The sequence below is a fragment of the Bubalus bubalis genome, chromosome 7 (assembly GCF_019923935.1).
Source record: "Bubalus bubalis isolate 160015118507 breed Murrah chromosome 7, NDDB_SH_1, whole genome shotgun sequence".
Lineage (NCBI taxonomy): Eukaryota > Metazoa > Chordata > Mammalia > Artiodactyla > Bovidae > Bubalus > Bubalus bubalis.
Genome location: NC_059163.1, coordinates 32805022 through 32830666, shown reverse-complemented (window position 1 = coordinate 32830666; position 25645 = coordinate 32805022). Strand labels below are relative to the sequence as shown.

The 25645-nt window shown below is 38.7% G+C and overlaps 1 long non-coding RNA gene and 1 pseudogene across 1 annotated transcript; one reads left to right on the top strand and one right to left on the bottom strand.

Annotated features, from left to right (window-relative positions):
- LOC112586184 overlaps positions 1 to 25645 on the bottom strand; it is a 32987-nt pseudogene that overhangs the window by 1896 nt on the left and 5446 nt on the right.
- Positions 14522 to 19245, top strand: LOC112586185. The gene is made up of 3 exons (XR_003110593.3): positions 14522 to 14783; positions 18364 to 18427; positions 18672 to 19245. It is a non-coding gene; the product is annotated as an uncharacterized LOC112586185 (long non-coding RNA).

Genomic DNA, 25645 nt, shown 5'->3' with positions numbered 1-25645 from the left:
ATTTGTGTCTGACTCGTGTAGATGTTGGTTGATTCCACTGTTCTATAGTATTCCCTTGTTTGACAGTACCATAAATTATTTATTCATTCTTTGATCATTGGGCATTTGGATTGCTAACAGCTTTTCGTTCATTACTAGTTATGTGGTTGTAATTATTCTGATATATGTATTTTGGTTTATATATTTATAAACGTTTATTAGTTATATATCTAAGAGTGGAATTGCTGAGAGAAGGCTGCATGCATGTTTAGGTCTCTTTAATATTACTAAACAGTTTTCTGAAGTGGTTTATTAATTTGTGTTCTCATCAGCAGTATGGAAAGTTTCCTATTTCTCCACATACTTGTCAATGCTTGCTTGTGATAATTCTCAAATTTTAGCTTTTATCTTGAAGTAAAAATGAGGTTTAATTTATATTTTCTTGATTTCTAATGAAGGGGATAAAGCTGTATATATTTTGCCAGGAAGTGTAATCATTTGTATTGCTTTTTTTAAAAAAAAATATGTCTATTGTAAGATTAAAGTAATTTCTATTTTTAGTTTGTAAAATATTTCTTTTGATATCATGAATGGATGTTGACTTTTATCAATTATTTAATCATTGGACTGGTCATAATATTTTTCTCTTTTATATTGACAATTTATTGAATTATATTCATTTTTATACATTTAAACAAACTTTCAATCCTGGAATAAGTCCATTTTGATCAAGATGTTCTGTACTTTTTAAATGACATTCTAGTTCTGTATTTGGTTTGTGGAAGGATTCATGTTAAAAAATATTTTTTCCTGTAATGTCATTGCCTTGTTTTGATAGTAAGGATTACGGCCTCATCAAATGACCTGAAAAGACCTAATATATTTGACATTATCTAGAAAAGTTTGTAGAAGATCGATAGTATTTCTTTCTTAAGTATTTGGACATATTTGTTAATGAAGGCATCTGAGCTGGAAATTTCCTTTGTGGGAAATTTTAACAGTTTTAACATATTCAATAAAGTATGGAAATATTTAATTATTAAAGATATATTCTACCAATTTTCATAAAAAAATTGTGTTTCAGAGGACACTGGCAAGAGAAAAGTAACTTACTGATGTAGAGTATATTTGTAAAACGTATATCTGAAAGAGACTTGTGTATATGACACATATGAGTTCTAATAGCTCAATAATAAAAAAGACAAGTTAAAAAGTGGATAAAGGACTGGAAGGGACACGTCTCTAAAATGATACAAATGGCAAATAAAAACATGAAAATATTTGCAGCATAGTAGCCATAGTTCAGTTCAGTTCATTTCAGTCTCTCATGAGTGTCCGACTCTTTGCAACCCCATGAATCACAGCAGCCAGGCCTCCCTGTCCATCACCAACTCCCGGAGTTCACTCAAATTCATGTTCAAGTCGGTGATGCCATCCAGCCATCTCATCCTCTGTCATCCCCTTCTCCTCCTGCCCCCAATCCCTCCCAGCATCAGAGTCTTTTCCAATGAGTCAACTCTCTGCATGAGGTGGCCAAAGTATTGGAGTTTCAGCTTTAGCATCAGTCCTTCCAAAGAACACCCAGGACTGATCTCCTTTAGGATGGACTGGTTGGATCTCCTTGCAGTCCAAGGGACTCTCAAGAGTCTTCTCCAACACCACAGTTCAAAAGCATCAATTCTTCAGTGCTCAGCCTTCTTCACAGTCCAACTCTCACATCCATACATGATCACCAGAAAAACAATACCCTTGACCAGACGGACCTTTGTTGGCTAAGTAATGTCTTTGCTTTTGAATATGTTATCGAGGTTGGTCATAACTTTCCTTCCAAGGAGTAATCATCTCTTAATTTCATGGCTGCAGTCACAATCTGCAGTGATTTTGGAGCCCCCCAAAATAAAGTCTGACACTGTTTCCACTGTTTCCCCATCTATTTCCCATGAAGTGATGGGACCAGATGCCATGATCTTCGTTTTCTGAATGTTGAGCTTTAAGCCAACTTTTTCACTCTCCTCTTTCACTTTCATCAAGAGGCCTTTTAGTTCCTCTTCACTTTCTGCCATAAGAGTGGTGTCATCTGCATATCTGAGGTTATTGATATTTCTGCCAGCAATCTTGATTCCAGCTTGGGCTTCTTCCAGCCCAGCATTTCTCATGATGTACTCTGCATACAAGTTAAATAAACAGGGTGACAATATACAGCCTTGACGTACTCTTTTTCCTATTTGCAACCAGTCTGTTGTTCCATGTAGAAGGCAATGGCACCCCACTCCAGTACTCTTGCCTGGAAAATCCCATGGATGGAGGAGCCTGGTAGGCTGCAGCCCATGTGGTCGCTAAGAGTCTGACACGACTGAGCGACTTCCCTTTCACTTTTCACTTTCATGCTTTGGAGAAGGAAATGGCAACCCACTCCAGTGTTCTTGCTTGGAGAATCCCAGGGACGGGGCAGCCTGGTGGGCTGCTGTCTCTGGGGTTGCACAGAGTCAGACACGACTGAAGTGACTTAGCAGCAGCAGCAGCAGCTGTTGTTCCATGTCCAGTTCTAACTGTTGCTTCCTGACCTGCATATAGGTTTCTTAAGAGACAGATCAGGTGGTCTGGTATTCCCATCTCTTTCAGAATTTTCCACAGTTTATTGTGATCCACACAGTCAAAGGCTTTGGCATAGTCAATAAAGCAGAAATAGATGTTTTCCTGGAACTCTCTTGCTTTTTCCATGATCCAGCAGATGTTGGAAATTTGATCTCTGGTTCCTCTGCCTTTTCTAAAACCAGCTTGAACATCAGGAAGTTCACGGTTCACGTATCGCTGAAGCCTGGCTTGGAGAATTTTGAGCATTACTTTACTACCATGTGAGATGAGTGCAATTGTGTGGTAGTTTGAGCATTCTTTGTCATTGCCTTTCTTTGGGATTGGAATGAAAACTGACCTTTTCCAGTCCTGTGGCCACTGCTGAGTTTTCCATATTTGCTGGCATACTGAGTGCAGCACTTTCACAGCATCATCTTTCAGGATTTGAAATAGCTCAAGTGGAATTCCATCACCTCCACTAGCTTTGTTCGTAGTGATGCTTCCTAAGGCCCACTTGACTCCACATTCCAGGATATCTGGCTCTAGGTGAATGATCACACCATCGTGATTGTCTTGGTCATGAAGATCTTTTTTGTACAGTTCTTCTGTGTATTCTTGCCACCTGTTCTTAATATCTTCTGCTTCTGTTAGGTCCATACAATTTCTGTCCTTTATCGAGCCCATCTTTGCATGAAATTTTCCCTTGGTATCTCTAATTTTCTTGAAGAGATCTCTAGTCTTTCCCATTCTGTTGTTTTCCTCTATTTCTTTGCATTGATCCCTGAGGAATCTTATTTCTTATCTCTTCTTGCTATTCTTTGGAACTCTTCATTCACATGCTTATATCTTTCCTCTTCTCCTTTGCTTTTTGCTTCTCTTCTTTTCACAGCTATTTGTAAAGCCTCCCCAGACAGCCATTTTACTTTTTTGCATTTCTTTTCCATGGGGATGGTCTTGATCCCTGTCTCCTGTACAATGTCACGAACCTCAGTCCATACGCTCTAAGGAAAATGTAAATCAAGACCGCAGAGAGATCATATTCATTATCATGCCTAAAATAAAAATTATAATAGATAATAGCATGTGGTGACAATGATATGGAGGATTAGAACCCTCATATACTGTTGGTGAAAATGTAGAATGTGACCACTTTGGAAAACAGTTTGGTAGTTTCTCATAAATATAAAATTATCCTATGACCCAGTGTATGATATCTAGATAGCTACCAAAAAGCAATAAAAAGCTATGTTCACACAAACATGTATAACAGTGTTTGTAGCTTCTTTTCATTATAGACAAAAGTGAAAAAAAAATGAAATGTCCATCAATTGATGAATGCATTATTAGAATGTGATATGGTATGGATATATTATAGAATACTATTCAATAATAAAAAGTACTGGTACATGCTGCAATATAGATCTAACTAATTTTTTTTGCTAGTTAAAGAAGTCGGTTATAAAAAAAAACACGTATGATGCTATTGGAGTAAAATGTTCAGAATAAGAAAACTACAGAGACAAGAAGATTAGCAATTCTTAGCATTTTTAGAGTTTCAGAAATTCTAAGCATTGAATTGAAATAATTCCTTTCTCAATTTTCAGTCTTCTATGGATGTGCTGTGTATGCTCAGTTGCTCAGTTGTGTCTTAACTTTTTGTGACCCTTTGGACTTTAGCCTACCAGTCTCCTCCACCTGTGGGATTTTTCAGACAAAAATACTAGAGTGGGTTGCTATTTCCTCCTCCAGGGGATTTTCCCAACCCAGGGATCAAACCCATGTCTTCCGTGTCTCCTGCATGCAGACAGATTCTTTACCACTGAGCCATCAGGGAACCCTTGTATGGATTCTGTCATTCACTAAAAAATGCATACTTGTCACAATATGCTATATAGCTTTCAGATTTTTCTTTTTGGCATGGAAATTATTACACTGATTAGTTGCTCATTTGGAGAAGGAAATGGTACCTCACTCCAGTATTCTTGCCTGGGAATCCCATGGACATAGGAGCCTGGCAGGCTACAGTCTATGGAGTCACAAAGAGTCAGATACCACGTAGAGTCTAAACAGCAGCAGTTGCTCATTAAATCGATAAGATTAAAATAAACTTTGAAACAACTGGTTGAATGTAAAAGTAAAATTCAGATTGGTTATATAATGTTAAGTATTTTAAAATTAGCCTCTTAATAAGGGAAAGGAACTCATATTCACTGTTGAAAAGAGAACTTATTGATCTATACATACTACCAAATTAAAGAAATGTTATCCGCACGAAGGATCATAAATGACAGTCCTCAATGCATTGAGCAAATCTGTACTTGACATTGTGTTCAAGTCTAATAGATGTTCTCTTGGCCTCCATGTGACCAATATTATCAGGTTGGTCAACAAACAGGGAGTCCCACCTTGGTAAATCGCATGGTAAATGGCTCAGAGATGCCATTGCCACCACCATGAGTGATAAAAGCTTTGGTTTTCAGGTGATCTAAGAAAGAGATCAATGAGAACAATAAATTCTAAGTCCCATGGTTAGAAACAGAAATTGACAGTATAAGTCAATAAAGAAGGCAATGCTTTCTGCTGAGGATTGCTATGCTCATGAGATCATGCAAACATTTGTGAATTTCCAAAGGAAGTCTGTCTGAGGAAATAAGAGAAAGCTATACATCTCACATGCTAGTAAAGTAATGCTCAAAATTCTCCAAGCCAGGCTTCAGCAATATGTGAACCGTGAAGTTCCAGATGTTCAAGCTGGTTTTAGAAAAGGCAGAGGAACCAGAGATCAAATTGCCAACATCTGCTGGATCATAGGAAAAAGCAAGAGAGTTCCAGGAAAACATCTATTTCTGCTTTATTGACTATGCCAAAGCCTTTGACTGCGTGGATCACAATAAACTGTGGAAAATTCTGAAAGAGATGGGAATACCAGACCACCTGATCTGCCTCTTGAGAAATTTGTATGCAGGTCAGGAAGCAACAGTTAGAACTGGACATGGAACAACAGACTGGTTCCAAATAGGAAAAGGAGTAAGTCAAAGCTGTATATTGTCACCCTGTTTATTTAACTTATATGCAGAGTAAATCATGAGAAATGCTGGACTGGAAGAAACACAAACTGGAAACAAGATTGCCGGGAGAAATATCAATAACCTCAGATATGCAGATGACACCACCCTTATGGCAGAAAGTGAAGAGGAGCTAAAAAGCCTCTTGATGAAAGTGAAAGAGGAGAGTGAAAAAGTTGGCTTAAAGCTCAACATTCAGAAAACGAAGATCATGGCATCCGGTCCCACCACTTCATGGGAAATAGATGGGGAAACAGTGGAAACAGTGTCAGAGTTTATTTTTCTGGGCTCCAAAATCACTACAGATGGTGACTGCAGCCATGAAATTAAAAGACGCTTACTCCTTGGTAGGAAAGTTATGACCAACCTAGATAGCATATTCAAAGGCAGAGACATTATTTTGGCAACAAAGTTTCGTCTAGTCAAAGCTATGGTTTTTCCTGTGGTCATGTATGGATGTGAGAGTTGGACTTTAAAGAAGGCTGAGCGCCAAAGAATTGATGCTTTTGAACTGTGGTATTGGAGAAGACTCTTGAGAGTCCCTTGGACTGCAAGGAGATCCAACCAGTCCATTCTGAAGGAGATCAGCCCTGGGATTTCTTTGGAAGGAATGATGCTAAAGCTGAAACTCCAGTAGTTTGACCACCTCATGTGAAGAGTTGACTCATTGGAAAAGACTCAGATGCTGGGAGGGATTGTGGGCAGGAGGAGAAGGGGATGACAGAGGATGAGATGGCTGGATGGCATCACTGACTAGATGGACGTGAGTCTGAGTGAACTCCGGGAGTTGGTGATGGACAGGGAGGCCTGGCGTGCTTCGATTCATAGGGTCGCAAAGAGTTGGACACGACTGAGCATCTGATCTGATCTGATCTGATACATTAGAGGGGATGTTAGTGCAGAGTTGCTTTGTCCAGTTGACAAGTGTGGACTGATTCTTGATTCAAAGAACACCATGTTCAAAATCACGGAGGTGAAGAAACATTGTTTCTTCATTGTAGGAATAGAGGGAATGATTTATTCTGATAATGTATGGAGAATCTCAGGGGGCATTTGGCAATAGAGGAAAAATGATGGATGTGCTGTTTACAAAGTCATCTTCTATCAGCTACACTTTGATTTTTAGGCAATGTGAGTTACTGAAAGTTCAAGGAAAAGTATGGAAGTTTCCTATAGCATTTTAGATAAAAGCACTACAATAGCAGTAGAGCTGAGATAAAAGAGTGGGAAGACAAGATGACCTGTCAAGAAGCTATTGAAAATTTATAGGCAAAAGATAATTGTTATCTGGTATTGATGTTTTACCTTGCTGTTCCACTATTGTCCCTGAGATTTTCTCTTAATTAGAACTTAGTATTTTTTTTTTTTTTTTTGCCACCTTCTTACCCAGAAGATCATTCTGTGGGGTCCACTTAAAAATTTGAGCATTGTTTCTTAAAGTATCTGGTTTCTTCCCACTGAATCTCCACACAACCTACTATGACCAAGAAAGGGCTCAACTCCACTAATAAGATCACAGGCTCAGAACATTTTAGAAATTAAAATCTAGTAAGAAGTCATCTTGCCCCACTTCTTTCAATGAACAGATGTGGACATTTCTGCTCAGGAATGTTGAATAATGTTAAATAATATTTCAAAAAAAATCAAAGCAGCAAAAATCTGGGACCTTGTTGATCAACTATCATTTTGTTTACTACAATATGCTACAACCAGTTCTAAAGACTTGAGGGAAATTAGCTTGTAAATCATGTAATTTAATAGTTAAAAGCATTCAAGAATCAACCAGAACTATACTGTATACAAAAAGCTGACTGAAATTTCTGCAATTTCATTTCATGTGATTATCTTTTTTTTTTTTTTTTGCCTGAGTTTCTTCTCTGTTTGTAATTTTTTTAATATAAATTTATTTATTTTAATTGGAGGTTAATTACTTTACAATATTGTATTGGTTTTGCCATAACAAACTTGTGGTTTGAATCTAGAAAATACTTTGCTTGCTCAGCAGTTTCTGAGCGAAATTGGTGAAAATTTGCTTATGGTTCTTTCTCCATGAAGCATTTTGATAGAAATGGGTATCTTTCTGTTTTATTTTGTGAGCAATATTATACTTTCTTCTATGTGGTATAATGAGATAAAATTTCTTCAACTAGTAGAGAGAATATAAATTATTTTACACTGCATATTGGAAAATCACTTCCTATAATCTTTGAAGTGTAAAATTATTAAGACATTATTTCATTTTTTTTCTTCCAAAAGTATTAATAGTGGGATTATCCAAGCACATATTTTGTACAAAGCTAGGAGAGTGCCACATTAATTTTCATTGATCATTATAAACTGAAATAAGCCTATTACCAGTTTGTTTTGTTAAGAGATCTAATTGCATTTTTTTATAATAGAAAATACTAATCTAGAATGTATCAGCGATGCTAACCCCACCCCAAAGAAATCACTGATGCTGAAATTCTCATTTCTCAATGGGATGAAATACCCCCAAATCTAGATTAGTGGTTCGTTCAGTCACTCAGTCATGTCCGATTCTTTGCGACCCCATAGACTGAGAACAGCAGGCTTCCCTGTCCATCACCAACTCCCAGAACCTATTCAAACTCATGTCCATTGTGTAGGGGATACCATCCAACCATCTCATCCTCTGTCTTCTCCTTCTCCTCCCACTTTCAATTTTTTGCAGCATCAGGGTCTTTTCCAATGAATCAGTTCTTTGCATCAGGTCGCCAAAGCATTGGAGTTTCAGCTTCAGCATCAGTTCTTCCAGTGAATATTCAGGACTATTTCCTTTAGTATTGACTGGTTGGATCTCCTTGCAGTCCAAGGGATTCTCAAGAGTCTTCTCCAACACCATAGTTCAAAAGAATCAATTCTTCGGTGCTCAGTTTTCTTTATAGTCCAACACTCACATCCATACATGACTACTGTAAAAACCATAGCTTTGACTAGATGGACCTGTGTTGGTAAAGTAATGTCTCTGCTTTTTAATATGCTGTCTAGGTTGGTCATAGCTTGTCTTCCAGGGAACAGGCAACTTTAATTTCATGGCTAAAGTCATCATCTGCAGTGATTTTGGAACCCAAAACTTAAAGTCTCTCACTGTTTCCATTGTTTCCCCATCTATTTGCCATGAAATGATAGGACCAGATGCCATGATCTTAGTTTTCTGAATGTTCAGCTTTAAGCCAACATTTTTACTCTCCTCTTTCACTTTCACCAAGAGGATCTTTAGTTCTTCTTTGCTTTCTGACATAAGGATGGTGTCATCTGCATATCTGAGGTTACTGATGTTTCTCCCAGCAATCTTGATTCTAGCTTGTGCTTCATCCAGCCAGGCATTTCTCATGATGTATTCTGCATATAAGTTAAATAAACAGGGTGACAACATACAGCTTTGACTTACTCCTTTCCTGATTTGGAAACATTCTGTTATTCCATGTCCAGTTCTAACTGTTTATTCTTGACCTGCATACAGATTTCTCAGGAGGCAGGTCAGGTGGTCTGGTATTCCCATCTCTTTCAGAATTTTCCATAGTTTTTTGTGATCCCCACAGTCAAAGGTTGTGACACAGTCAATAAAGCAAAAGTAAATGTTTTCTGGAACTCTCTTGCTTTTTTTGTTGATCCAGAGGATGTTGACATTTGATCTCTGGTTCCTCTGCCTTTTCTAAATCCAGCTTGAACATCTGGAAGTTCATGGTTCACATACTACTGAAGCTTGGCTGGAGAAATTTGAGCGTTACTTTCCTTGTATGTGAGATGAGTGCAATTATTTGGTAATTTGAACATTTTTTGGGATTGCCATTCTTTGGGACGGGAATGAAAACTGACCTTTTCCAGTCCTCTGGCCACTGCTGTGTTTTCCAAGCTTGCTGGCATATTGAGTGCAGCACTTTCAGAGCATCATCTTTTAGGATTTGAAATAGGTCAACTAGAATTTCATCACCTCCACTATCTTTGTTCATAATGATGCTTTCTAAGATCCACTTGACTTCATATTCCAGGATGTCTGGCTCTAGGTGAGTGATCACACCATTGTGATTAATTGGGTCATGAAGATTTTTTTGTAAAGTTAGTGGGGTAAGGCTATTTTTTGTTTGTTTGTTTGTTTAAGGTAGGTAGCTGTCTATTACTTGTTAAGGCTGGCAGCCTGATTCCAGTTTCTCAAACATGAAAATAGTAAAGGTTGTTTGGGGTAGTTTAGGGCAAGTATTTCACAGCTAATGAACGAGTACTGATGGATTTATACTGCCATAAATAACTACAGGACTTTAGCAGGAGGCGTCTTTTAATTTTTTCTCCGCTAACACTGACTCTTCCATGCTTCCCAGTTTTTACCTCTCCTCCTCCTTCCCACCTCTGAGAAAGTAGTTGTTCATCTAGTTAGTCAAAACAGTATGTTGATTAGGTCAAGTTGCTAATGGTCAGTACTGCTGCTGCTACTGCTGCTAAGTTGCTTCAGTTGTGTCCGACTCTGTGCGACCCCATAGATGGCAGCCCACCAGGCTCCCCCGTCCCTGGGATTCTCCAGGCAAGAACACTGAAGTGGGTTGCCATTTCCTTCTCCAAGCATGAAAGTGAAAAGTGAAAGCGAAGCCGCTCAGTCGTGTCCGACTCTTCGTGACACCATGGACTGCAGCCTACCAGGCTCCTCTGTCCATAGGATTTTCCAGGCAAGAGTACTGGAGTGGGGCACCATCACCTTCTCCAATGGGCAGGGCTAAGAGACCTTAAAGCTGGAGCCGATGCCCCTTCCTGTCATCTTTTTCCATTTTAACAGGAGAAAACCCTGGATCCCAGGCTTCTCTCTTGATCTTTTCCTCAACAAATGATTTTAAGACATATGCTGTTTTCATCTTGGGAAAAGAGAGAGCAGGAGTAGGAGGAAGGATTTGAATCTTTATGCTCCAACTCAGTCTTTTTCAAAATTCTATTTTAAATATCGAATATTGAGTGCAGCTATCAAGTGAACGGCAACAGGATACCTCTCGGCTGCTCAGAACACCCGTAGTCCCCCCAGGAAGTCCTCTAGGAAACACTGTGATTTGTGGGGCAAGATTTGGATGTTTTTGTGTTCTTACTATTAACTTAATAGCACTAGAATACCAAACATAATCTCTAAGATAGAAATGTCTCTCAGAACAAAGTAAAACTTGAATTGGAACATTAAGCACATATGTCCCCCTTGTTCCATTTTAAAATTCAACTTCCAAAGAAAAATGAGATATACCAATTCATTTTGGTCTAACCATGTTATGATATTCTCTGTTTCTGTCCCTTTGCAAAAAACATTCTAACGGACCCACTCCAGACTTTAAAGAGATTCATTCAAGTAGTTGTTCAGTACAAAGGCAATTTAACAGACCTTCTGTGGAATCTGGGCAAGGGTTGATGCAATCATGTTAGCCCTTTCTTCTGGAAGGTTTTCAACCATTGACCCCAAACTCAGTAATACAAAGCCATCTTCTCCAGAGCTTTGGACAAACTCTTCGATTTCCTGAAAAGAAGTAGTTTGTTGTATTATGAAGGGGAATCAGCACAGAGAGGGGTTTTGTTTCATTCATTCTTTCTTTAGTTTGTTTGAAGAACATGAATACATACATTTCTAAAGAGAGATAATTGTTAGAATAGCATCATCTTCTAATATGCTATACTATTAAAACCATTTAGAAAGAGATGTGATATGCAATTTATTTTCTTTAACCAACATATTATCATTGACTACTAACAAGAATGGTGATTTATTTATCACTTACTAACACAGGATGTCACTAAAATGAAAGTCTCCAGTGAAGAACATTTCACATTGTGAAAACACATTGATTTTCTTCAGTGAGTTTTTAAAACAATGTAATTTTTATTCTATGTCTCAAACAATAGCAGGACCAGGAATTTTTTTTCTCATTCTCTGTTAAATATTGCTAAGATCCAGAAACAATGGCTTAGTAATTTGTCCCAGGATGACAGGATTATACAAGCACACAAGTAAAATAGTATGCTTATTAAAACATATGGCTTGCTCACCAGGACAAGATTCATGACCTTACTGTGTCCAGAAATCCAAAGTTATGCCTTCAACTTTGCTAAATTCCAAACTGTTCCTTACATTACTAAGTTCTCCTTAATATCACCAACCAGAACTCAACACCTTAGAATTATCTTTTTCTGATTTCCTTTTATTGAAAATTGATGAAACTCTCTCAAAGTGCTATCTTGTTTCCTATAATAAGTTAAACAATCCTAGCCTAGCAAGATCAAGTTATTATTATTTTTCTTTTTCTTTCTTGGTTTGTTTTGGAGAAGTTGACAAAAGACAGGTATTTAAAAGGACCTGAACTCCTAATAGAATTCCTCAAATAAAATGAAAAACAGTCTGTAGCTCAGCTTCATGAATTTGTATGTCATTCTTTGTCCAATGTATTCATTACTAAATTGATCTACTTTTCTTCTTGGCAGTTTTCAGGACAGGTCTTCTGATATAAAGGCTTTCCTGATTACAAGGATAAGTATGATAATATAAGGGTGATGGGCTTTCCCTAGTGCCTCAGATGGTAAAGAATCTACCTTCAAGGCAGGAGACAGACCTAGGTTCAATTCCTGGGTAGGGAAGATCCCCTGGAAAAGGGAATGGCAACCCACTCCCATATTCTTAACTGAAGAATTCCATGGACAGAGGGACCTGGTTGGCTCTAGTCCATGGGATGGCAAAGAGTTGTACACAACTGAGTAACTAATACTTTTGCTTTTCACTTTTTCATGATAATATAAACAGAGTAAGAGGTTACATATAATTGCTTGCCAAAAGAAGAAAAGCGCTTTAGTTAAATCATCTCTATATAAATAAATAAGAACTCTCAATTTATTAACCATTATTTATTATTTATTTATTGGTGTTTCAAATTCTCAATATCCACAAGTTCCCTAAATTTAAGCCTCAGCTAAAACTCTGATCTATTAAACTTCTCATGATATTACAGTAATTGCCTGAAAGAGACAAAGACTGCTGAAAGTATTTTTTTCTTATCTTAAAATTTTATTTCTGTTTTCTTCCTAGCTCATGCTCTGATAATACTGGGTATGCTACATTAATTTCATCTCTGTTAAGGAAATAGCTTTTCAAAATTTCCATAGCTTATTTCACCCTATTTTTATTCAAAATCTAATGAAATTGCAATATCATATATTATCACTATTTTTATATGGGATGTTAAAATGTTGAGTATAAATTTGATTTTATTTCTGATCTCGGCCCAGATATTTTAAGGATACTGACACTATGATATACAGGGAATGTGATATACAGATTTTGCCTGAAAGCTATTTATTTTGGGTGGGTTTTGCACCATGAGTGGGTAACTACTTGGGTAAAACACCTGATCCAGCTATCTAGAACTAATTATGGTTCATGACATAAAGTTACAGAAAACTTTCATCTACATTTTTAAATGTGGATCCTATTGTGCAGGTTTTGAACTGTGGTGTTAGAGAAGACTCTTGAGAGTCCCTTGGATAGCAAGGAGATAAAACCAGTCAGTCCTAAAGGAAATCAGTCCTGAATGTTCATTTGAAGGATGGATACTGAAACTGAAGCTCCAGTATTTTGGCCACCTGATGCAAAGAACTAACTCATTAGAAAAGACATGATGCTGGAAAAAATTGAAGACAGGAGAAGGGGATGACAGAGGACAAGATGGTTGGATAGCATCACGATCTCAATGGACATGAGTATGAGCAAGCTCTGGGAGATGGTGAAGTACAGGGAAGGCTGGTGTGCAGCGGTCCATGGGGTGGCAAAGAGTCAGACATGACTGACCTACTGAAAAACTTCAGTGGATCTCCTGACTCACAAATTGAGCCCACATCTCCTGTAGCTCCTACACTGGCTTGTGGTTTCTTTATCACTGGACCATAAAGGAGCTTGAACATCAAAGATTTGATGCTTTCTTAAAATGCGAGATTCAGAAAACTAAGATCATGTTATCTGGTCCCATCACTTCATGGCAAATAGATGGGAAAACAATGGAAACAGTGAGAGAATTTATTTTCTTGGTCTCCAAAATCACTGAAGATGGTGACTTCAGCTGTGATATTAAAGACGCTTGCTCCTTGGCAGAAACTATGACCAAGCTAGACAGCATGCTAAAAAGCAGAAACATTGTCGACAAAGGTCCATCTAGTCAAAGCTATGGATTTTCCAGTAGTCATGTATAGATGAGAGAATTGGACTATAAAGAAAGCTGAGTGCCGAAGAATTGATGCTTTTGAACTGTGGTGTTGGAGAAGACTCTTGAGAGTCCCTTGGACTGCAAGGAGATCCAACTGCTACTGCTGCTACTGCTAAGTCGATTCAGTAGCGTCCGACTCTGTGCGACCCCATATACGGCGGCCCACCAGGCTCCCCCGTCCCTGGGATTCTCCAGGCAAGAACACTGGAATGGGTTGCCATTTCCTTCTCCAATAGGAGATCCAACTAGTCCATCCTAAAGGAAATCAGCCCTTAATATACATTGGAAAGACTGATGCTGAAGCTGAAACTCCAATACTTTGGCTACCTGATGCAAAGAATGGACTCATTAGAAAAGACCTCGATGCTGAGCAAGATTGAAGGCAGGAGGAGAAGGGGATGACAGGATGAGATGGTTGGATCGTATCACGATTTCAATGGATATGAGTTTGAGCAAGTTCTAGGAGTTGATGATGGACAGGGAGGCCTGGCATGCTGTAGTCCATGGGATCACAAAGAGTTGGACATGACTGACCTGAACTGGACTGAACTGGATTGTGGCACTAGAGAAGATTCTTTAGAGTCCCTTGGACAGTAAGGCTATCCAACCAATCAATTCTAATGGAAATCAATCCTTAATATTCATTGGAAGGACTGATGCTGAAGCTGAAACTCAAATACTTTAGCCACTTGATACAAAGAGCTGACTCATTAAAAGAGATCCCGATGCTGGGAAAGATTGAGGGCAAGAGATGTAACGACAGAGGAGGCGGTGCTTTGATGGTATCACTGCCTCAATGGACATGAGTTTCAGCAAGCTCCAGGAGATGGTGAAGGACAAGGAAGCCTGGCATGCTGCAGTTTATGGGGTCAAAAAGAGTTGGACCTGCAACTGAACAACAACAACATTGTGCACGTTAATACTAAACCAGGTACTTCGTCCCTGGTATTTACCTTACTATATGTGTTTACAAACCTGGTGTGAGATCAGGCAGCTTGAAAAGTGAGGGTTGAAAGTTATTCTCTCAATCATGTCTGATTCTTTTTGACCCCATGAACTGTAGACTGACTGGCTCCTCTGTCCATGGAGTTCTCCAGGCAAGAATACTGGAGTAAACTTCCATTTCCTTCTCCAGGGGATCTTCCCTACCCTGGGATAAAACCCAGGTCTCCTGCATTGCAGGCAGATTCTTTACCAACTGTGGTATTAAAGAAATCAGGCCATTTACATGATTGAAATAGAACTATACCTATGAAATTAGGCACTGTGTCATGAGTGCTAAGTAACTTCACTAGATTCCAACTCTTTGCACACCCATGGACTATAGTCTGCCCGATTTCTCTGTCCGTGGGATTCTCCAGGCAAGAATACTGGAATTGTTTGCCATGCCCTCATCCAGGGGATCTTCCCAATCCAGGGATCCAATCTGCGACTCTTACATCTCCTGTATTGGCAGGCCAGTACTTTACCACTAGCACCAATTCCTTAGAGAGGCTTATTTTCATGAATTGTATTATCAGGATGCAATGATTTCTGGTCTGTTTTGTGTTGTGAAGTTCTTTCACCTCAGATAAGATCAGAAAAAATACTGAAGTGCATTCACAAAATTTTTGGAAAAAATATCATGAGTTTGACAGTATATATACACATACACACATCAGAAGGAATCCCTCCAGTGTAGATATTGGTAAGATTGCTTAAAACTTCAAATATCATTTTAATATTTTCTTCTTTTTTTGATTTTTGAGGCAAATTCCTTTGGCCAAAAGTTCACTAAAAAAATTAAGTCATGGTAGCCAATAGTTATGAATCACTATGTTTTTGGCACTGTGTTAAGTGCTTCATGTACATGTGATCTAAGTCATTCTAATGGTGTCTGACTCTTTGTGATGCTATGGACTGTAATCTGCCAGATTCCTCTGCTCATAGGATTCTCCAGGCAAAAATACTAGAGTGAGTTGCCATGCCCTTCTCCAGCAAATCTTCATGACCCAGAGATTAAACCTGAGGTTCTTTACCGCTAGTGCCATCTGGGAAGCCCAGGAGCTTTATGTATCTGGTGGATTAATTTTATTCTCAGTAGTTATGGCCTATAAAGTAAACCATATGTTTCTTCCTATATCTCATGCATCCATCTGCTTTTTATATATTTCTTACCTATCATAGTATCATATATTAAAGCACCAGACTCCATCAGTTCAGTTCAGTCACTCAGTTCCATAGTCTTTAAATACTCTCATATATTTCCAATTTTAATATGGCATTATCAGAATTTGATTCTTTTAGATATTTCATTGCAATTTACTTTAATAAAATATGAGAGATCACTCCCACATCACCTCAATCTTATGTATCTTTTGATTTGTACTTTATTATATGTGATTGTTTAACATTCATATTTTTTCTGGCTGACCAGTCTGTAAGACCCCCAAGGACCACCATTGTGTCTCTCTCTTCCACCCCTCCTTCTTCTGTGAGAGTATAGAATTTGGCATTTGGCAGACAAAGAATACACATTTGTTGAAAAAATATTATTTCTCATGTGTTGGAAGACTTTTCCTAGTGGCTATATCCATATAATCTTGCACTTCTCTCATACTTTTTATGACTGTTATATATCCCAGAATATTCAGTAATAGTGAAACATGAAACACACAGTAATGAAAGAATGGTGTGAAGAAATTTTATATAGTGCCCATGTCATTTCCAGGAGAAGGCAATGGCACCCCACTCCAGTACTCTTGCCTGGAAAATCCCATGGGAAGAGGAGCCTGGTGGACTGCCATCTATGGGGTCGCACAGAGTCGGACACGACTGAAGCGACTTAGCAGCAGCAGCATGTCATTTCCATAAGACAGTATTTGGGCTGGGAATGGAAAAAAACTCTTTTCAAGATCAAAATTTTACCTTATGCAGGGGTTTGGCAGGTTTTCAGTGGAGTCTTCCAACAAAATCAAAACTTGGTAAGACTGGTTGGGGAAATTCAAAATCCCAATAGCTTATTATCAACCAAAATCAGTTTTACTCATCAATTCATACAATGTAGTACATCTTCCTGAAAAAGAAAATAGGGAAAGGAATATATGGAAACTTGTGAATATATATCCATTTTTTCTTAGAAGATAGACCAATAAAGTTACAGTTCTGTATTGGCCAAGATGAACAAATAATGCCAGCATTTACAATTTGAACAAACATATGTAGAGAAAAAAGAGAGGGAAGAACACATGTAAGTGAGAAACTTACATAGCTCATAATAACTTCTTCCCTTGGCACCTTTGAATCTTTCTAGGTTCATGTAACTATTAAAGATTAACTCTTGTATCACACGTTACAAGTTCACTCAGTTCAGTTCAGTTTAGCTCAGTCTCTCAGTCATGTCTGACTCTTTGCGACCCCATAAATCACAGCATGCCAGGCCTCCCTGTCCATCACCAACTCCCGGAGTTCACTCAGACTCACGCCCATCGAGTCAGTGATGCCATCCAGCCATCTCATCCTCTGTTGTCCCCTTCTCTTCCTGTTCACTAATAGATTTTAATTCTAAGTCAATTTCCCTCTGTAATTATTTACACATGTGACGAATATTGCAATCTAAATGATCTTCTTGTTTTCCACTGTATAGCATTAGATTTGTATCACTTTCATGATATTTGTGCATTTTTACTTAATATTCTGACCTTTTAAACATTTTTAAACTAACTGAGGATCCCATCTTCCAGAGAGAACCCAGCATTGTGTGATTGCTATGAAGCGATTGTCAGGGGAAGCTTCTGGTGCTAATAGGTTAGAAGGAGGATTCTAAAATGGTCCTTGCCAGGATTGGTGTCAGAATGGTGGAGAGAGATCCCCAAAATGGCTACCACCAGAGCCACATCCCCAGGTGTAGTCCCAGCTGCACAGTACCTCTCCAGGAGATGCTCCAAAAACAGCAAGCGGTTCTTGCCCAGGCGTCTTTCAAACTACTGATTTCACTGGCACTCAAACTAAGTGAGATTTTGTGTACACCCTTTGAGAACAGTCTCTGTTTACAGTTTCCTGTTTACTTGAATGTAAACCCCTCTGGTTTTCAAAGCCAGACATTCTGGGGTATATCTTACCAAAATAGGGAGCTTGATGTGGGGGCTAAAACCCCTGTCTCCTGGAGAAGGACCTCTATGGTCGTGATATTCCTCCTGTTTGTAGGTGGCCAACCTCAGGGTATGGGTCCCAGTTAGACTGTATCTCTGCTCCTCCTACTTGTCTTGTTGTGGCTCCTTCTTTATATCTGTAGTTGTGGAAAGTCTTTTCTGATAGTCTTCAGGTTGTTCTCAAAGATAATTGCTTTGTGAGTAGTTGTATTTTGGTGTGTCCATGGGAAAAGATAAGTCTAGGGTCTTTCTACTTCACCAACTTGATCTCAGTCACATAGATATTGTTTTCTAAAGATTATTAATGACTTTCCACATTAAATATGGACCAACAGCATGAAGAATTTGCACTTCTCACACTTGTTTTAATCTGGTCTTCAGGTCACCTAGCCAGGCACCAGAGGATCCTGGTTACACATGAGAACTTTTCAAAGTATAGAAAAAGGTAAGAAAAGACCCTCCAGTAGTTTAGGAAGCCTCCCTAATGATGCAGATCTCACCGGGAATCAATAGCCTCCCCTCCTATAGCTAAAGTCTCAACCTTTTCAGTATGTTTTGAAGAACAAACTTATTGTGGGACAAAATTCTTGAACCATCTGTGATCAAGAAAGTGTATGATGATTGAGATGCAATAAATGAAATAATGGCTTTCACCTTCATCTTTATGTTATTTATTTTTTCTCTCCTAGGAAATTTGAAACATTCTGACTGTATAGATTACTACAAACTAATGGCAATGGAAGGCTGCTTGATAACTGTCTAAAAAGGAAAAAAGGATGGGCAACTAAGGAACTATCTTATAATTCAGTCTGTCAAGTGTGTTCCTGTGTCTAAATGTGTGTCTTTGGTCTCCAGAAAAATTATAAATATTGGTAAAACTAAAAACAAATATTAAAAAGCACATCAGAATGAGTGATAAGGGAGATACACCTGCTAAAGACTGATAAAAATCTTCCTTTTTAGTATTTATAACTTGGTTAAAGGATCTCCTTTGTTAATTTCTATTCTTAGACTAAATCAGCAATGCTGTGATGGCTCCTTGTTAAAGGAATGACATAAAAATTCTGGAAAGCCAGGCTAGAAAACCTGCCTTGGTTGCAAAAGTCTATTTGCACCAGTCACTTGCACCTCTGTCCCATTGAGATGAGATCAGTAGCTCAGTCGTGTCCGACTCTTTGCAACCCCATGAATTGCAGATTGCCAGGCCTCCCTGTCCATCACCAACTCCCGGAGTTCACTGAGACTCACGACCATCGATCAGTGATGCCATCCAGCCATCTCATCCTCTGTTGTCCCCTTTTCCTCTTGCCCCAATCCCTCCCAGCATCAGAGTCTTTTCCAATGAGTCAACTCTTCACATGAGGTGGCCAAAGTACTGGAGTTTCAGCTTTAGCATCATTCCTTCCAAAGAAATCCCAGGGCTGATCTCCTTCAGAATGGACTGGTTGGATCTCCTTGCAGTCCAAGGGATTCTCAAGAGTCTTCTCCAACATCACAGTTCAAAAGCATCAATTCTTCAGTGCTCAGCCTTCTTCACAGTCCAACTCTCACATCCATACATGACCACAGGAAAAACCATAGCCTTTACTAGACGAACCTTTGTTGGCAAAGTCATGTCTCTGCTTTTGAATATACTATCTAGGTTGGTCATAACTTTCCTTCCACGGAGTAAGCGTCTTTTAATTTCATGGCTGCAGTCACTATCTGCAGTGATTTTGGAGGCCCCCAAAATAAAGTCTGACACTGTTTCCATTGTTTCCCCATCTATTTCCCATGAAGTGGTGGGACCGGATGCCATGATCTTTGTTTTCTGAATGTTGAGCTTTAAGCCAACTTTTTCACTCTCCACTTTCACTTTCATCAAGAGGCTTTTGACTTCCTCTTCACTTTCTGCCATAAGGGAGGTGTCATCTGCATATCTGAGCTTATTGATATTTCTCCCAGGAATCTTGATTCCAGCTTGTGCTTCTTCCAGCCCAGTGTGTCTCATGATATGCTCTGCATATAAATTAAATAAGCAGGGTGACAATATACAGCCTTGATGTACTCCTTTTCCTATTTGGAACCAGTCTGTTTTTCTATGTCCAGTTCAAACTGTTGCTTCCTGACCTGCACACAAATTTCTCAAGAGGCAGATCAGGTGGTCTGGTATTCCCATCTCTTGAAGAATTTTCCACAGTTTATTGTGATCCACACAGTCAAAGGCTTTGGCATAGTCAATAAAGCAGAAATAGATGTTTTCCTGGAACTCTCTTGCTTTTTCCATGATCCAGCAGATGTTGGCAATTTGATCTCTGGTTCCTCTGCCTTTTCTAAAACCAGCTTGAACATCAGGAAGTTCACGGTTCACATATTGCTGAAGCTTGGCTTGGAGTATTTTGAGCATTACTTTACTAGCATGTGAGATGAGTGCAATTGTGTGGTAGTGTGAGCATTCTTTGGCATTGCCTTTCTTTGGGATTGGAATGAAAACTGACCTTTTCCAGTCCTGTGGACACTGCTGAGTTTTCCGAATTTGCTGGCGTATTGAGTGCAGCACTTTCACAGCATCATCTTTCAGGATTTGGAATAGCTCAACTGGAATTCCATCACCTCCACTAGCTTTGTTTGTAGTGATGCTTTCTAAGTTCCACTTGACTTCACATTCCAGGATGTCTGGCTCTAGGTGAGTGATCACACCATTGTGATTATCTGGGTCATGAAGATCTTTTTTGTACAGTTCTTCTGTGTATTCTTGCCACCTCTTCTTAATATCTCCTGCTTCTGTTAGGTCCATACCATTTCTGTCCTTTATCGAGCCCATCTTTGCATGAAATGTTCCTTTGGTATCTCTGATTTTCTTGAAGAGATCTCTAGTCTTTCCCATTCTGTTGTTTTCCTCTATTTCTTTGCATTGATCGCTGAAGATTTCTCTAAGCTTTTTTATGGTTTTGGATTATTTGTTTAGTATATGTTCACACATACACTCCATTCACAGCCCAGCATCCTACTTTGATTTTTTGCTATTTTTTTGACATGTCTTTCTTCACTTTGCTGTGCATGTGCTTATTGTGTTACCTCACTTACAAGCTGCTTTTCTATGACCTATGATTCCTGATTAACTTTTATCTTAGAAACTTTAATCTCTGAATTATTTATTTTAGAAACATTGGCCATTGGATTATTTGCTTAGTCTTTTACTTTAAATAGGCCTAATCATCCTCCCACTTCATTCACCAACCAGCTTTCTACACTGACTGTTTGGCATATGATGCCCTTTATCACTTCACATTAACTCGCATGACCCTGATATGGAATCTCGTCTAAGAGTTTATTTTCTATGACCTGTGATTCTTGGTTAAATTTTAGCAGATTTGTTCCTAGACTTTGGTCTTGGTTCTATTCTTCGAGTCTCTACCTCCTATCAGTTCAGTTCAGTCACTCAGTCGTGTCCATCTCTTTGCGACCCCATGAATCACAGCATATCAGGCCTCCCTGTCCATCACTAGCTCCCGGAGTTCACTCAGACTCACGTCCATCTAGTCAGTGATGCCATCCAGCCATCTCATCCTCTGTTGTCCCCTTCTGCTCCTGCCCCCAATCCCTCCCAGCATCAGAGTCTTTTCCAATGAGTCAACTCTTCACATGAGATGGCCAAAGTACTGGAGTTTCAGCTTTAGCATCATTCCTTCCAAAGAAATCCCAGGGCTGATTTTCAGAATGGACTGGCTGGATCTCCTTGCAGTCCAAGGGACTCTCAAGAGTCTTCTCCAACCTCACAGTTCAAAATCATCAATTTATCAGTGCTCAGCTTTCTTCACAGTTCAAATCTCACATCCATACATGACCCCTGGAAAAACCATAGCTTTGACTAGATGGACGTTTGTTGTCAAAGTAATGTCTCTGCTTTTGAATATGCTATCTAGGTTGGTCATAACTTTCCTTCCAAAGAGTAAGCGTCTTTTAATTTCATGGCTGCAGTCACCATCTGCAGTGATTTTGGAACCCCCAAAAATAAAGGCTGACACTGTTTCCACTGTTTCCCCATCTATTTCCCATGAAGTGATGGGACCAGATGCCATGATCTTCGTGTTCTGAATGTTGAGCTTTAAGCCAACTTTTTCACTCTTCTCTTTCACCTTCATCAAGAGGATTTTTAGTTCCTTTTCACTTTCTGCCATAAGGGAGGTGTCATCTGCATATCTGAGCTTATTGATATTTCTCCTGGCAATCTTAATTCCAGCTTGTGCTTCTTCCAGCCCAGTGTTTCTCATGATGTACTCTGCATATAAGTTAAATAAGCAGGGTGACAATATACAGCCTTGACGTACTCCTTTTCCTATTTGGAACCAGGCTGTTGTTCCGTGTCCAGTTCTAACTGTTGCTTCCTGACCTGCATACAGATTTCTCAAGAGGCAGGTCAGGTGGTCTGGTATTCCCATCTCTTTCAGACTTTCCCACAGTTTACTGTGATCCACAGAGTCAAAGGCTTTGGCATAGTCAATAAAGCAGAAATAAATGTTTTCCTGGAACTCTCTTGCTTTTTCCATGATCCAGCAGATGTTGGCAATTTGGTCTCTGGTGCCTTTGCTTTTTCTAAAACCAGCTTGAACATCTGGAAGTTCATGGTTCACATATTGCTGAAGCCTGGCTTGGAGAATTTTTAGCATTACTTTGCTAGCACGTGAGATGAGTGCAATTGTGCGGTAGTTTGAGCATTCTTTGGCATTGCCTTTCTTTGGGATTGGAATGAAAACTGACCTTTTCCAGTCCTGTGGCCACTGCTGAGTTTTCCAAATTTGCTGGCATATTGAGTGCAGCACTTTCACAGCATCATCTTTCAGGATTTGGAATAGCTCAACTGGGATTCCATTACCTCCACTAACTTTGTTTGTAGTGATGCTTTCTAAGGCACTTAACTTCACATTCCAGGATATCTAGCTCTAGGTGAGTGATCACACCATCGTGAATATCTGGGTCGTGAAGATCTTTTTTGTACAGTTCTTCTGTGTATTCTTGCCACCTCTTCTTAATATCTTCTGCTTCTGTTAGGTCCATACAATTTCTGTCCTTTATCAAGCCTATTTTGTATGAAATGTTCCCTTGATATCTCTAATTTTCTTGCAGAGATCTCTAGTCTTTCCCATTCTGTTATTTTCCTCTATTTCTTTGCATTGATCACTGAGGAAGGCTTTCTTATCTCTTCTTGCTATTCTTTGGAACTCTGCATTCTGATGCTTATATCTTTCCTTTTCTTCTTTGCTTTTCGCTTCTCTTCCTTTCACAGCTAGTTGTAAGGCCTCCCCATACAATATATGTAATATTAATCTTGAATATTGCATATGGAATATATATGTAATCTTAAATTAACCTTGTAAATCTTCTTAGGCATTGAGAGCAATAAATAATTTCTGCCAAGGATGGTTTCTAAAATTTTTACATTAATTTCCAAACACAAATATATATATATATATATATATATATATATATATATATATATATATATATATATATATTTGAGTAAAAGGTAGTGAGGGAACATCTCTCTTGGCAAAGAGAAGTTTGGTTAGTTGAGTGATATGGAGAACGTCTGTTATGAAGACCTCCACAATGAAGAGAAACTAACCTTCTCTATTTTGTAGCACACTTAATGCTTACCATAATATTTCTCCAAATCATAGATGGAGTTTTAAAATTAGAGTCTTCTATTTTTCTTCCATATAATACAATATGCAAAGTCGTTACTCCGGGGCCAGACTGCTGTTTTAACCCCATCTCTGTCACTTCTTCCCCATGAAAACTTGAATAGGTTACCTTACTTAAGTTTCTATATGTATAAAATGAGAATAATATTGCCTATGAATAAGATCTCTATGTATCTATCCTATGAATTAATAAATATGATGGTTTTAGATTTCCTGGAAGAGTAAATTCTCAAAAAATATTTACTAATTTCCTTCTGCTCTCCAAATTAATAAACAACAGCAATGAAGAGGAAGCTCAATAAATATTTGTTGTTGAATGGATACACTCACAGAATCAAGATTAGAAATCATTCAGATATGAAAAATGTATTGGACTGTCACCTTTTGCTTAATTTTTCAAACTGCAGGTGCTATAGAATCAGAAAGCAAACATCAATAATCAAATATTAGCCCCAGATGTTTTTTTATATTCTAATATGAATCCCTGATGTTTTAGGTTTCCATAGTTAGTTCAGTCACTCAATCCTAACCGACTCTTTGCAATCCCATGGACTGCAGCATGCCAGGTTTCTTCCCTGTCCATTACCAACTCCCAGAGATTCCTCTACCTCATCTCCAAGATTTGGTGATGCCATCCAGTCATCTATCTCATCCTCTGTCATCCCCTTCTCCTCCTGCCTTCAATCTTTCCTAGCATTAGGGTTTTTTCCAATGAGTCAGTTCTTCGTATTAGGTGGAGCTTCAATTTCAGCATCAGTTCTTCCAATGAATATTCAGGACTGATTTTCTTTAGGATTGACTAGTTTGATCTCTTTGCAGTTCAAGAGACTCTCAAGAGTCTCTCCAGCACCACAGTTCAAGAGCATCAAGTCTTTGGCACTCAACCTTCATTGTGCTCCAATTCTCATATCCGTACATGACTAATGGAAAAAACATAGCTTTGACTACATCAATCTTTGTCAGCAAAGTAATGTCTCTGCTTTTTAATATGTCTAGGCTTATTTTAATATGCTGTATAGGTTTGTAATAGCTTGTCTTCCAAGGAGCATGTGTTTTTTAATTTCATGGAGCAGTCACCATCTTCAGTGATTTTGGAGCCCATGAAAATAAAGTCTGAAAAAGGAAATGGCAAACCACTTCAGTATTTTTGCCTTGAGAACCTCAGAAACAGCATGAAAAGGCAAAAAGATATGACACTGAAAGGTGAACTCCCTAGGTTGGTAGGTGTCCAATATGCTAATGGATAAAGTGGAGTGGAAAAATAACTCCAGAAAGAATGAAGAGCCTGAGCCAAAGTGAAAACAAAACCCAGTTGTGGATGTGACTGCTGATGGAAATAAAGTCTGATGCTGTAAAGAATATTGCCTAGGAACCTGGAATGTTAGGTCCATGAATCAAGGTAAATTGGAAGTGGTCAAACAGGTGGTAGCAAGAGTGATCATTGAAATTTTAAGAATCAGTGTACTAAAGTGGGCCAGAATGAGTGAATTTAATTCATCAGGTGAACATTATATCAATTGTGGACAAGAATCCCTTAGAAGAAATGGAAAAGCCCTCATAGTCAACAAAAGAGTCCGAAATGCAGTACGTGGATGCAATCTCAAAAACGACAGAATGATCTCTTTGTTTCCAAAGCAAACCAGTCAATATCACAGTAATCCAAGAGTAGCCCCAACCACTAATGCCAAAGAAGCTGAATTTGAATGGTTCTATGAAGACCCACAAGACCTTCTAGAGCTAACACCAAAAAAGATGTCCTTTTCATTATAGGGGTCTGGAATGCAAAAGTAGGAAGTCAAGAGATACCTGGAGTAACAGGCAAGTTTGACCTTGGAGTACAAAATGAAGCAGGGCAAAGACTAACAGAGTTTTGCCAGAGAACACACTGCTCATAGCAAATACCCTCTTCCAACACACAAGAGAAGATTCTACATATGGACATCACCAGATGGTCAATACTGAAACAGATTGATTATATA